Raw genomic sequence first — 12,500 nt, 5'->3', positions numbered from 1 at the left:
GACAACGACGCAAAGCTGAGCACAAGTCTCTTGTGTCTCAGCTTCTGAAGGAGGTCGTCACAGCTCGGGACGAACATCAGCCTGAGCCTGTGTTTCAGACCCCTTGCCCGTATGTGTCAAGTCCCGCCACGGCTCCGACTCGCACTCTAAGTGAGCACTCGAACGACGAGTCGGATGCCCAGGTGTTAGATTACTTGACTTCCCTGCCACCGATTAAGACCGACAAGTTCGACGCCAAGCGACTCGAAAACCTTTGTCGCTCAGCTGGGGCGGTATCCCCAAATCACATCCTGGAAGAGCTCACGTTGTACCTCTTGAAGGCCTTTCCGAATAAGCCACGGAAGGAACGTGCAGCCAAAGGGTCTAAACAGCCGGACCCTAAGATTTCCAAAAGACGTGCTCGAAGAGCAGAGTACGCCAAAATCCAGAAGATGTGGGGGAAAAACCGCTCCGGCTGTCTAAGAACGCTGCTGCGGGACAAACATACAGCTAATGTCCCGCCTGCAGACGTGATGACTCCCTTTTGGGAGTCCCTCATGGCGTCGGAGAGCACGTCCTCGCCCGGTGCCAGGAAGCCCGCTAAGCTCCTTAGCGGACTTTGGTCTCCAGTCTCGCCGCTGGAGATCCGCAAAGCCATGCCGCCAGTCGGCACGGCTCCTGGTCCGGACGGCCTGTCTGCCAGGGACTTGAGGGCTGTCCCGCAGGAGATACTCACTCGCGTGGTCAATCTTCTTTTACTTGCCGGGCGATTGCCCGCGCATCTTATGGAATCACGCACGACCTTGATTCCGAAGAAAGACAACGCGACTCAGCCATCTGAGTTTCGACCCATCACGGTGTCATCGGTCCTTGTCAGAACCTTTCACAAGGTTCTGGCAAATAGAATGCTCCAACTGATTCCCTTGGACAAAAGGCAGAAAGCCTTCCGACCGATTGATGGGTGCAGTGAGAATATCTTCCTGCTTGATTTTTTACTATCGTATGGCAGACAGAAGCATAAGGATATCTTTATGGCCTCCTTAGATGTCGAGAAAGCCTTTGACTCCGTGTCTCACAATGCCATCAACGACACTCTGCTAAGCGCAGGAGTACCGCCGCGGATGGTCGAGTATATTATGAGTACATACAGAGGTGCTGTTACGCGTCTCGCGTGTCAAGACTGGCTCTCCCGCCCTATACGTCCGGGGCGCGGAGTTAAACAAGGTGACCCTCTGTCACCAATGATCTTCAACCTGATCATTAACGATCTGTTCGCCAAGCTGCCCAAAGAGGTAGGCATACAACTAGGCGACATGTCAGTCAACGCAATGGGATTCGCGGACGATCTCATACTCATAGCAACCACTACAGCCGGGTTGCAAGAATTGCTCGATACATCCGCCGAACACCTATCAAAATGCGGACTCAGTGTCAATGCGGCAAAGTGTTTCACGGTCAGTCTGAGGGGAAACGCTAAGGCTAAAAAGACGAGTATCGATGCCGACCAGGTCTTCACCTGCTCTGGTCGACAAGTACCGCCTTTGAAGCGATCTGACGAGTGGAAGTACCTCGGCGTCCCATTTACCCCAGAGGGCAGGGTAATAGGCGAGCCCTTGGCGAAGCTAAGGGCCGACCTAGAGGGGTTGACCAAGGCACCCCTCAAGCCACAGCAGAGGCTGTTTGCTTTAAGGACTGTCGTACTTCCAGGACTATTCCACCAACTTGTCCTAGGCCGAACGACTTTAAGCCTACTCCGAAAGATCGATGCAGTCACGAGACTGTTTGTGCGAAGGTGGCTTGCCCTCCCGCACGATACGCCGAACGCGTACTTCCATGCCGACTCTAAGGACGGCGGACTGTCGCTCCCGACGTTCAGATGGAGCATACCGCTCCAGAGGCTACACCGTCTGCAGAGCCTCAAGGTACACGAAGGGGCCGTGATACCGAGCAGCATCCAAGCGTTCTTGGATGGAGAAATTCGCCGAACTGAGCTTCGCCTCAATGATCAGGGGCAAGCTATGACCACCAAGTCGGCTTATAGGAAGCGCCTCGCAGAGCGTCTTCACGTATCAAACGATGGTCGCCCCTTGACAAGATCTGGCGACGTCACAAACCAACATAGTTGGGTGACCGACGGGACCACCTTCGTCTCAGGGAAGGATTACGTGAAGATGCACATGCTTCGCATCAACGCTGTTCCGCTAAGAGTGCGGACAGCAAGAGGCAGGATAGGAGACCGCCATTGCCGAGCAGGTTGCCACGACGCAGAAACACTTCATCATGTTCTGCAACTCTGCCATCGGACGCACGGCCCTCGCATCAAGCGGCACGATGCCTGCATCGACTACATGTGCAAGCACATCGATGCAGGTTATACAGTTCACAGAGAACCCATATTTCAAACGTCCACCGGAAGACTTAAGCCTGATGTAGTGCTGTTAAAAGACCAAACAGCCATAGTTGTAGACGCTCAAGTCGTCGGCGAAAACGCCGACTTGGAAAAGGCACATCAGGCTAAGATCTCCAAGTATGAGGGGTTAAGGGAGCCCATACTCACGAGGTACTCTGTGAACGAAGTGTCATTTACATCTTTGACACTGTCCGCGCGAGGGATATGGGGACGTCGATCCTTTGAGCAGTTGGTCGGATTGAACCTCCTAAAGCGTGCGGCCGCCAAGATAATCTCTACCAGAGTTTTGATTGGCGGTTTGCACGCTCTTAACATCTTCAATAAGTCCACTGGCGTGAAGAGGGGAAGCTCACGGTAGGCTGGCACTCCCGTCTGTTGCGAGGTTTACTGTGCTGCCTGCAGTCTCAGGCACAAAGTAGGAGTTTAGGTTTAGTGGGTATTCTGCAAGTGTTCGCAGCGAGTCCCACACTCCCGGTCGACAACCATCTAGACCGGGGCTCAGTGCGTAAATGCATTATCCCTTTTTCTCCTATCAAAAAAAAAAAAAAAAAAAAAAAAAAAAAAAAATAGCCAAATGCCTCGTCATCTAATTAGTGACGCGCATGAATGGATTAACGAGATTCCCTCTGTCCCTATCTACTGGAAGTTCACCGCTAGGAGGCGCAGGATACAGACGCGTGTTCACGTCGCTCCGTGTTTCGAGGCCCAAAAAGTGGTAAACGTCGAGGAGAAATCCATTTTCGAAGTATAAACGCGAAGTGCAAGTGATTCCGGGCATTCTGTGCTAAGAATCGTGAAATTCGGTCAGCGAGGGCCGAATTTATCGAGGAAATAAGGTTAGCGTCGGTCGGTGACGTCATCTGGCGTCACCTGAAATTTCGAAGTCTCGTTCCCGTCTTAATAACCGCGGGATCGTAGAATCGCCGCGGCCAGTGGCGTAAATAAAACATTCGGACACAGTGTTGTGATAATCTCTAGTGAATTGTCGCAAATTAAGGATATTCATCGATATATATCCCGGTATCAACGACAACAGATTTGTCGACGCCATCTTGGACGCCATATTGGCGGCCATATTGGCGGCCATATTCTGACGTCACACGCCGCCAGCAGCTCCCCTCAGCGTCAACGACGGCGCCGCCAGCAAGCAGTCCTCGCCGCAGCAGCGCCGCCATCGGCCAAATAGGAAAGCACCCAGTCGAGTCCCATCCGCCACGCCGTCAACTTCGACCGCGAGGCGAGATGCTGGGAGCGTCGAGAAAGCGACCGGCTGATGAAAGGTCGGAGTCGGATTACTCCGACGCCGGCGGCGAATCGAGCCCCTATTTCAGCTCCGAGGAAACGGAAGAGCTCGACAGCCCCATCAGGGATGTGTACAAGGCAGCCAAGGCAGGAACGGAGTGGACAACCGTCCGCACCAAAAAGAAGCGCAAGACGAAGCCGAAGGCTGCAAAGCAGCTGAAAATGGAGAAACCCACCGAGGTCCCACCAGCAACGGAGCCCGCCCCAAAACCAGAGGAGACTGCAGCGAGGGGGAAGGCTTCACCCACGAGAAAGGAGGTGCCCCCGCAGAGTGACAGACCCAGATCCACCGAGGCAGCAGTGGGTAAGTCCAAGCATCTGAACCAAATTATTATGGAGAGCATCGCCACGAAAATCGAGGCCGACAATCGCGTAAAGGCAGCGATAATCAACGCGGTAACGGAGCTGACCCAGCTACTAAACCAGGCGCTCGTTGATAAGAGCAATCTCGAAGGCCAAATAAAGGCCCTCAAATCCGCGGTTCTCTCCCGCGCTACCGCCCCCACAACCCACCATACCGCGACACGCGCCCCCCCCACCGCGGCCCCACGGTCCCCCAGATTGGCCCCCACCCCTCCCGCGGCGACAAACAGCAAACCCGAGACACAACGGGAAATGACCTGGGCGGAAAAGGCCCGAATCCCCAACCGAATAATATCGATCGCGAACCCCAAACGCGATCAACCGAACGTAATAAAAATCGTCCCGAGCGACACTAAAACGTACGCCGACTCAGCGGCAACGCGAAAAGCCGTCCTGGAGATGGTCTCCCCGGAGGCCAGCAAGCTTCAGGTCCGAAGCGTCCGTCTCCTTCAGGGGAACGGTATAATTATCGAGGCCGCAAAGGGATGCGACCTCTCGACCCTCTCCTCCCACCCGAAGCTCAAATCAGCCGGTTTCACGGCAGCGGCGCCGCCGAAGTCGAGCCCCAGAGTCATCGTGCACGACGTACCGCGGTCCGAAAACGACCGATCCCTGATAGAGGCGATTGTTGAGCAAAATTTCTCGGGAAAAGAAAAGGCCGTCGTGAGGGAACAAACGAAGGTCTCATTTAAGTCAGGGCCAAAGGACAAGGACACCTGCAACATTATCTTCGAGGTGTCCAACAAAGTCCGCGAGCTGATAAAAAATAAGGGCCGCCTCTTCATCGGCTGGAAATGTTGCCGTGCGAGGGACTACATTGTAGCCACGCGCTGCTACAAATGCCAGTCCTTCGGGCACACCACCAAATACTGCCGCGCCCCTAAAGAGATTTGCGGACACTGTGCCGCCGAAGGACACTCCTTCAAGGAGTGTCCTAACAAAACGAAATCCCCTGTTTGCTCCAACTGCCGGAAGGCCGGCAAGGAGCACAAGCACTCCGTAAAGCTGGAACAATGCCCAGCGCATAAAGCGGCACTAGAGCGGGTCCTTCAACAAACCGACTATGAATAACGCCCATAGTCGTACCCATAGCCAGACCCTGAAACTGGCACAACTAAACATGCGCGGATCCCAAATCGTCTCCCTCGAAATGTCCCGCATTATGGGGGAGAAGAATATCGACATCCTGTTCATGCAGGAGCCGTACAACGTGAAGGGCAAATTCATCGGCCTCACGAATTGCACGGCAGTCACGGGCGCGGAGCCTGGCAACCGAGCCATGGCTGGTATCGCGATACGCAATCCCAACCTCGAGTCCCTCAAGCTGTCGCATCTCAGCGACGACTATTGTACGTGCATCGAGGTAACAGGACCATTTGGGAAACTGTACCTCGCTAGCGTATATTTCAAATTCTCGCACGATATCGAAAGATATCTGGCGAGAATCTCGCAAATATGCCGCTCCCTCCGCGGACAGAGATTAATAATCGCTGCCGATGCCAACGCGAAGTCCTCGATTTGGCACAGCGCCACAACCGATCCGCGAGGCGAAGAATTGGAATGGGTCGTAACCCAGGAAAATCTAGTAGTCCTCAACGAACCCGGTAACGCCCCCACATTCCGCAACCATAAAGGATCCTCCAACGTAGATGTAACGCTGTCAAGCCTACCGACCGTCGGGTACATAGGAAGCTGGAAGGTCCATGAAAATTGGACATCCAGCGACCACAACGCAATCACCTTCACGTACAAGGCCCCCACCACAATGGGACCCGCCTCCGCGAGCCCCAGATTTAATACATCCAGGGCCGATTGGGCTAAATTCCAATCGAACCTGGAAATAATCAAAAGCAGCCTCCTCCGCGATTCCCGGCAGGACAGCAAATCTGCAATTGAGGCCTCAGCTGCGTCTCTCCAAGACGCAATCATTACGGCTGCGCAAAAATCCCTCCCGAGAAAGAAAATTTTCCCCAAATCGGTTCCCTGGTGGACGGAAAACCTGACCCGGCTAAAGAAGAAAACTTACCGCATGCGGAAGTCCTTCCAGGTCGAGTCGGACCCTTCCATCAGGGAGGCGAAACGCGTCGCGTACCTTCAGATCCGCAGGAAGTATTCCTACGAAATTCAGACCGCCAAGCGATCAAGCTGGCGGGACTTCGTAACGGAATCCTGCGCGAAAAACCCATGGGGAGCGGCGTATAAAATCTGCGTCAAAAAGATCAGCCCCGATAAAGCCCTGGCCACTTCCCCGGTTCTGTCCGGCTCCACTATCACGTGGGAGGAGACCGCATTAAGCCTCCTCCACGCCCTTGTTCCCGACGACGCCCCGGACACGCTCGAGTGTCAACGTCGTAAAAGGTCCGCGTGCGTGACCCCCCCGGATACCCCAGACACTCCGCTCTTCACGGAACAGGAAATTTGCCATGCAATCGGCTCGATTCGCAATGGCAAAGCTCCAGGTTCCGACCTTATCGAGGTCAGAATGCTTAAGGCCGCTTATCCGGTCCTAATAAGCGAAATCTCAGCCCTCTTCAACGGCTGCCTGTCACAAGGCAGCTTCCCGAAGCCATGGAAATATGGCTCGATACGCGCCCTCCTCAAAAGCCCCGATAGGGACGAGTCCGCGGCCAGCTCCTACAGGCCCATCTGCCTTCTCTCGGTGGTTGGGAAATCCCTGGAGAAGCTGATCCGCGAAAGGCTGGAGCCCATTTTTCTCCACCCCGGCTATGCTTCCCCTAGGCAGTTCGGCTTCCGAAAGGGAAGGTCGACGACTGACGCCATCCGCGCCGTCCGCAGCGGGCTCGAGGGGTCAACGACAAAATACGCGCTTGCGATTTTGTTCGACATCTCGGGCGCGTTCGACAACGTATGGTGGCCCAGCGTCCTCTCTCGCCTCAAGGAGCGGAACTGCCCGCGAAACCTATATAGACTCGTCGCGGATTATCTCAACGACCGTACGGCCTCACTGATAGGGAAATTGACCCGTGTCGAGAAACAGGTAACCAGAGGCTGTCCTCAGGGCTCAATCTTAGGGCCCAGCCTCTGGAACCTTGTGTTCGATAGCCTGCTGATTACCCTGGCCAACGAGGGCGTAGAGGCGTTCGCCTACGCGGACGACCTCCTTATCCTCGTCCCAGGAAACAGCAGGCTCGAGTTGCAGGAAAAGGGACAGCACGCGACAACCATCATTGAGAAATGGTGCGAGTCCGAGAAGCTGACCCTTTCACAGGAAAAAGCAGAGATGATCCTCTTCCGTGGTCATCTCGATATTCGAAGGCCCCCAACAATTAAGATTCAATCGAGGCAAATACGTATGGTCGAAACCGTAAAATATCTCGGCGTCTACCTCGATCAAGGCCTGAGGATCCGGACGCACGCCCGGAAAATCAGGTCGAAGTGCGCCGAGAAATATAACTCCATGGCCGCCATAGCCCGCAGGAACTGGGGACTCAAATACGAGTCCCTAGATGTTCTATACAAGGGACTTTTCCTGCCAATCGCCACGTACGCCGCCCCCGCGTGGAGCGACCTGGTAAATAAGACCTCAGCCTCAGAACTCCTAAGGGCGCAAAGGTACGCTCTCCTGCGTACCACCAAAGCCTATAGGACAGTATCTACCGACGCTCTACACATAATCGCTGGTGCTCCTCCGGTTGACCTCGTTATCAGACGAGCGGCAGCCCTGTATGATGCGCGAACTCCCGCCCCCGCAGCGGGCGGCGCTGTGGAGGACCCCGTCGAGGAACAAGCCTCCGAGTCCCTGCTTAGCGTATGGCAGGAGCGCTGGTATGACTCTGCCCATGGCAGATACACCCACCGCTTCCTGCCGTGCGTGAGGCAGCGGATGAGCATGGGATGGTTCTCTTTGAACCATTACATATCCCAGATCATCTCGGGACACGGTGACTTCGCGGACAAACTCCACAGCAGAGGGCTAGCCGATAGCCCCCGCTGCCGCTGCGGCGCCCCCAACGAGACACCCAGCCACCTGTTATTCGAATGCCCTATGTATAGCGCAGAACGCGAGCCCCTCCGGAACGCCCTGCGGACCAGCGGGAACTTAGATTGGCCCCCGCCCCTACCGGACTTGATTAGGGAATCGACCTTCCCGGCACTGGCACAAACCGCGCGCGACATCCTCCGCGCGAAGGAAAAGGTCCGGGAAGATCGCCCTCCACGCCGCGATCACTCCGCGAGACCATCCCGAGAACGCGATCCCACCCCGCGAAACCGCGAAAACCGCGACCCCCCGCGAAAACGGCGAAAACCGTGAAAACCGCGAAAAACCGCGAGAACCGCGAAAAACCGCGAAACCCGCGACCCACCCCCACCCACCCGCGAAAAACCGCGAAAACCGCGGAAAACCGCGAAAAACCGCGAGAACCGCGAAAAACCGCGAAACCCGCGACCCACCCCCACCCACCCGCGAAAAACCGCGAAACCCGCGACCTACCCCCACCCACCCGCGGAAAACCGCGAAAACCGCGAAACCGGCGACCCACCCCCACCCACCCGCGAAAAACCGCGAAAAACCGCGAGAACCGCGGAAAACCGCGAAACCCGCGACCCACCCCCACCCCCCACGAAAAACCGCGAACTTTTTCTTTTTCTTTTTCTTTTTCTTTTTCTTTTTCTTTTTCTTTTTCTTTTCTTTCTTTTCTTTTCTATTCTTTTCTATTCTTTTTCTGTTCTTTTCTCCTCTTTTTATTTCTTTTGCCTCCTTCTCTTCTCCTCTCTCTCCCCTCCTCTTCATCCCTCCCCACTTACCAAAACCCTGACAGTCCATGCGGGCGGCGCTTCGGCACCGTGACTGTAGGGTTCAACGGCGAAGGCAATAGCCGTAGCCAACCCGCTCGGGATCAAGCGAAAGCTGGCGGCTCTACCTCCACGTGGTCCCCGCTGGACAGCGCTGGACGTTGCGTGCAGCGTCCAGGGCTGACGAAATGAGCCGCTTCCCCTCTTCAAGGGGTAGATCCAACTTGTCCGATGACCTTCCCGAAAGGGGAAAGAGGGCAGGGTTGTTCCAAGCCATATCCGTCCCAACATCTTCGGACTTCCCCTCGCAGCTGTTGAACTAGAAAGTAGGGCCGAATAACATCAGGCCGGCGTTACCGATATGAGGATAACCTCGAGGTGCGGTATGCTCTCCTGAGCAACGCCTAGACTACATGTCCCTATCTACTGAGAGGACGCGTCTTCACGTCGCTCCGTATCCAAAGTTACCAAAACGTGGACAAAGTTTCGAGAAATATTACGAGAGTGATATATTGCGAAGTAGAAGTGATCGCGAGCACAGTGAGTAAAAAAGTGTGAAATTCGGTCGAAAATTGGCGAAGATTTCGGGCAAAGAAGTCTGGCGTGGGTTGCTGACGTCACCCCGTGACGTGAACGAACTTTGTGCGTGAATATCGTGGACATAGTGCGTGCTATCCCAAAACCCCCATTTCCCCAAGTGCCATCCGTTGTGAGGAAAAAGTGTATTACCTTGGTTTCTCCGGAAAGTACTGATTTATTGGTATTTTACGGAAAAACTGGAAACAGCGGAATCGGACGCCATATTGGACGCCATATTGGACGCCATCTTGAACGCCATATTGGACGCCATCTTTGACGCCATCTTTGGCGCCATCTTTGACGCCATATTTGGCGCCAATTCACGGCCATATTGAACGAGCCAACAAAGATGCCGAGGAAGGGAAAGAAAGAGAAGAGGAAGGCAAAGGAGCGGCTGGACGGAGGAGAATCGGAACCGGAATCACGGCACACCGACCCGGACAACACCGCACCGGATACATCGGATTTGGATTCTCCCGTGAGAGACATCATCCGCGGAAGAAAAACGGAAGGCAGCCCCACCATTAATAACCAGGCCTCAAAGAAGTTGAAGATGTCCGAGTGCGTGGATTGCTGCAACGTGAGTCTGAGGCCTGATAGACCAGCGGACAAAATCCACCTCCCGGAAGAGTCTAAGGGGTTCCTGGAACAATCGAATCAGCTGTTCGATCGCGTCCTGGAATTCACAAACAATCCGGTGCGCATGAGGAGCACAACCGCGGCGCTCGAGATACAGCAAATGTTCCTAACGATGGACAGAATTCTGCTCAGCGCCCTCACGAAAAATGCTGTCCTTGAGGGAGAACTGAAGGGCCTGAGGACCACCGCATCGGCGCAACAGGGCATCAAACCCCCCCACACACCCATGACCTACGCTCAAAGGGTCGGGGTTCCAGCGAAGATCGCGGCCGTGACAAATATGAAGCGCGACCCACCACAAATCGTCACGGTCATCCCAAAGGACGCGAAGGCGTACGCATCCAGCGAGGCCACCAGGAAGGCGGTACTGCAAATGGTCTCCCCCGCACAGGCGAACCTGCAAGTGAGGAATCTGCGATCCATCCAGGGGAACGGGATACTTATCGAGGCAGCAAAAGGATCGAGTCTCGCCGGCTTGACGGAAAACAAGAAGCTACAGGAGGCGGGCTTCATCGTGGGCAAACCACAGAAGAAAAACCCGCGTATGATTGTCTACGACGCCCCGAGGCTGGAAGATAACCAGATCATTGAAATGATCGCGCACCAAAATAGCAAAGGCCCCGAAGAGAAGGAAACGCTTCTCCGCCAGACGAAGATAGCGTTCAAATCTGGTTCCAGGGAAAAGCAAACGGTCAACGTCATCCTGGAGACATCGAAGGCCGCTCGTGACATTCTCCGGCAAAGGGACCGCATCTACATCAAGTGGCATTGCTGCCGCGCCACGGACTTCGTAGCAGCTACGCGCTGCTTCAAATGCCAGGCATATGGTCACACCACCAAGTACTGCCGCGCGGAGAAAGAGATCTGCGGTTACTGCGCTGCCCCGGGACACAGCTACAAAACCTGCCCCAACAAGCAGAAGGCCCAGGTATGTGCTAATTGTAAAAAATCAAATAGCGATCACACCCACCCCGTGACTAGTAAGGATTGCCCCAGTTACGCGAAAGCGGTGCAGCAGGTCGTCTCTCGCACCGATTATGATTAGGAACCCTAACAATCGCGACCAGCCCCTCCGGATTGGCCAAGCCAATCTTCGCGGTTCCCAGATTGCGTCGCTCGAAATAAATGACATGATGCGGCGCCATAGTATCGACATCCTGCTAATGCAGGAGCCGTACAACGTGAAGGGCAAATTCATCGGCCTCACGAATTGTACGGCTGTCACCGGCGCGCAGCCAGGCACCCGCGCGATGGCTGGCATTGCGATCCGGAACCCCAAACTCATAGCCCTCAAATTATCCCACCTAAGCGACGAGTATTGCACGTGCATCGAGGTCACAGGGCCTTTTGGCAAACTGTACCTCGCCAGCGTGTACTTTAGGTTCTCGCACGACATCGAAAGATATCTGGTGAGAATCTCGCAAATATGCCGCTCCCTCCGCGGACAGAGACTCATAATTGCTGCCGATGCCAACGCGAAGTCCTCGCTCTGGCACAGCACCATAACCGACCCGCGAGGCGAAGAATTGGAATGGGCAATAGCCCAGGAAAATCTAGTAGTCCTCAACGAACCCGGTAACCCTCCCACGTTTCGGAACCACAAAGGATCCTCCAATGTAGACGTCACGCTGTCAAGCCTCCCGACCGTCGGATTCATAGGAAGCTGGATGGTCCATGAAAATTGGACCTCCAGCGACCACAACGTCATCACATTCACGTATAAGGCCCCCACTACAATGGGACACGCCTCCGCGAGCCCCAGATTTAATACATCCAGGGCCGATTGGGCTAAATTCCAATCGAACCTGGGAAAAACCAGAAGCAGCCTCCTCCGCGATCTCCGGCTTGACAGCAAGTCTGCAATTGAGGCCTCAGCTGCGTCTCTTCAAGACGCAATCATCACGGCTGCGGAAAACTCCCTCGCGAAAAAGAAAACTTTTCCAAAATCGGTCCCTTGGTGGACGGAAAACCTGACTCGGCTAAAGAAGAAAACTTACCGCTTGCGGAAGTCCTTCCAGGTCGAGGCGGACCCCTCCATCAGGGAAACGAAACGCGTCGCGTACCTTCGAATCCGCAGGAAGTATTCCTACGAAATTCAGACCGCCAAGCGATCAAGCTGGCGGGAATTCGTAACGGAATCCTGCGCGAAAAACCCATGGGGAGCGGCATACAAAATCTGCGTCAAGAAGATCAGCCCCGAGAAAGCCCTGGCCACCTCTCCGGTTCTGTCCGGAACCACAATTACGTGGGAGGAGACGGCGTTAAGTCTCCTCCACGCCCTTGTCCCCGACGACGGCCCGGACACGCTCGAGTGTCAACGTCGCAAAAGGTCCGCGAGCGTAACCCCCCCGGATACCCCAGACACCCCGCCCTTCACGGAACAGGAAATTTGCCATGCAATCGGCTCGATTCGCAATGGCAAAGCTCCAGGTTCCGACCTTATCGAGGTCAGAATGCTTAAGGCCGCATATCC

This window comes from Nomia melanderi, unplaced genomic scaffold (assembly GCF_051020985.1).
Source record: "Nomia melanderi isolate GNS246 unplaced genomic scaffold, iyNomMela1 scaffold0085, whole genome shotgun sequence".
NCBI classification, from domain to species: Eukaryota; Metazoa; Arthropoda; class Insecta; order Hymenoptera; family Halictidae; genus Nomia; species Nomia melanderi.
The sequence above is the reverse complement of the archived record's forward strand: the minus strand, read 5'-3'. Positions refer to the sequence as shown.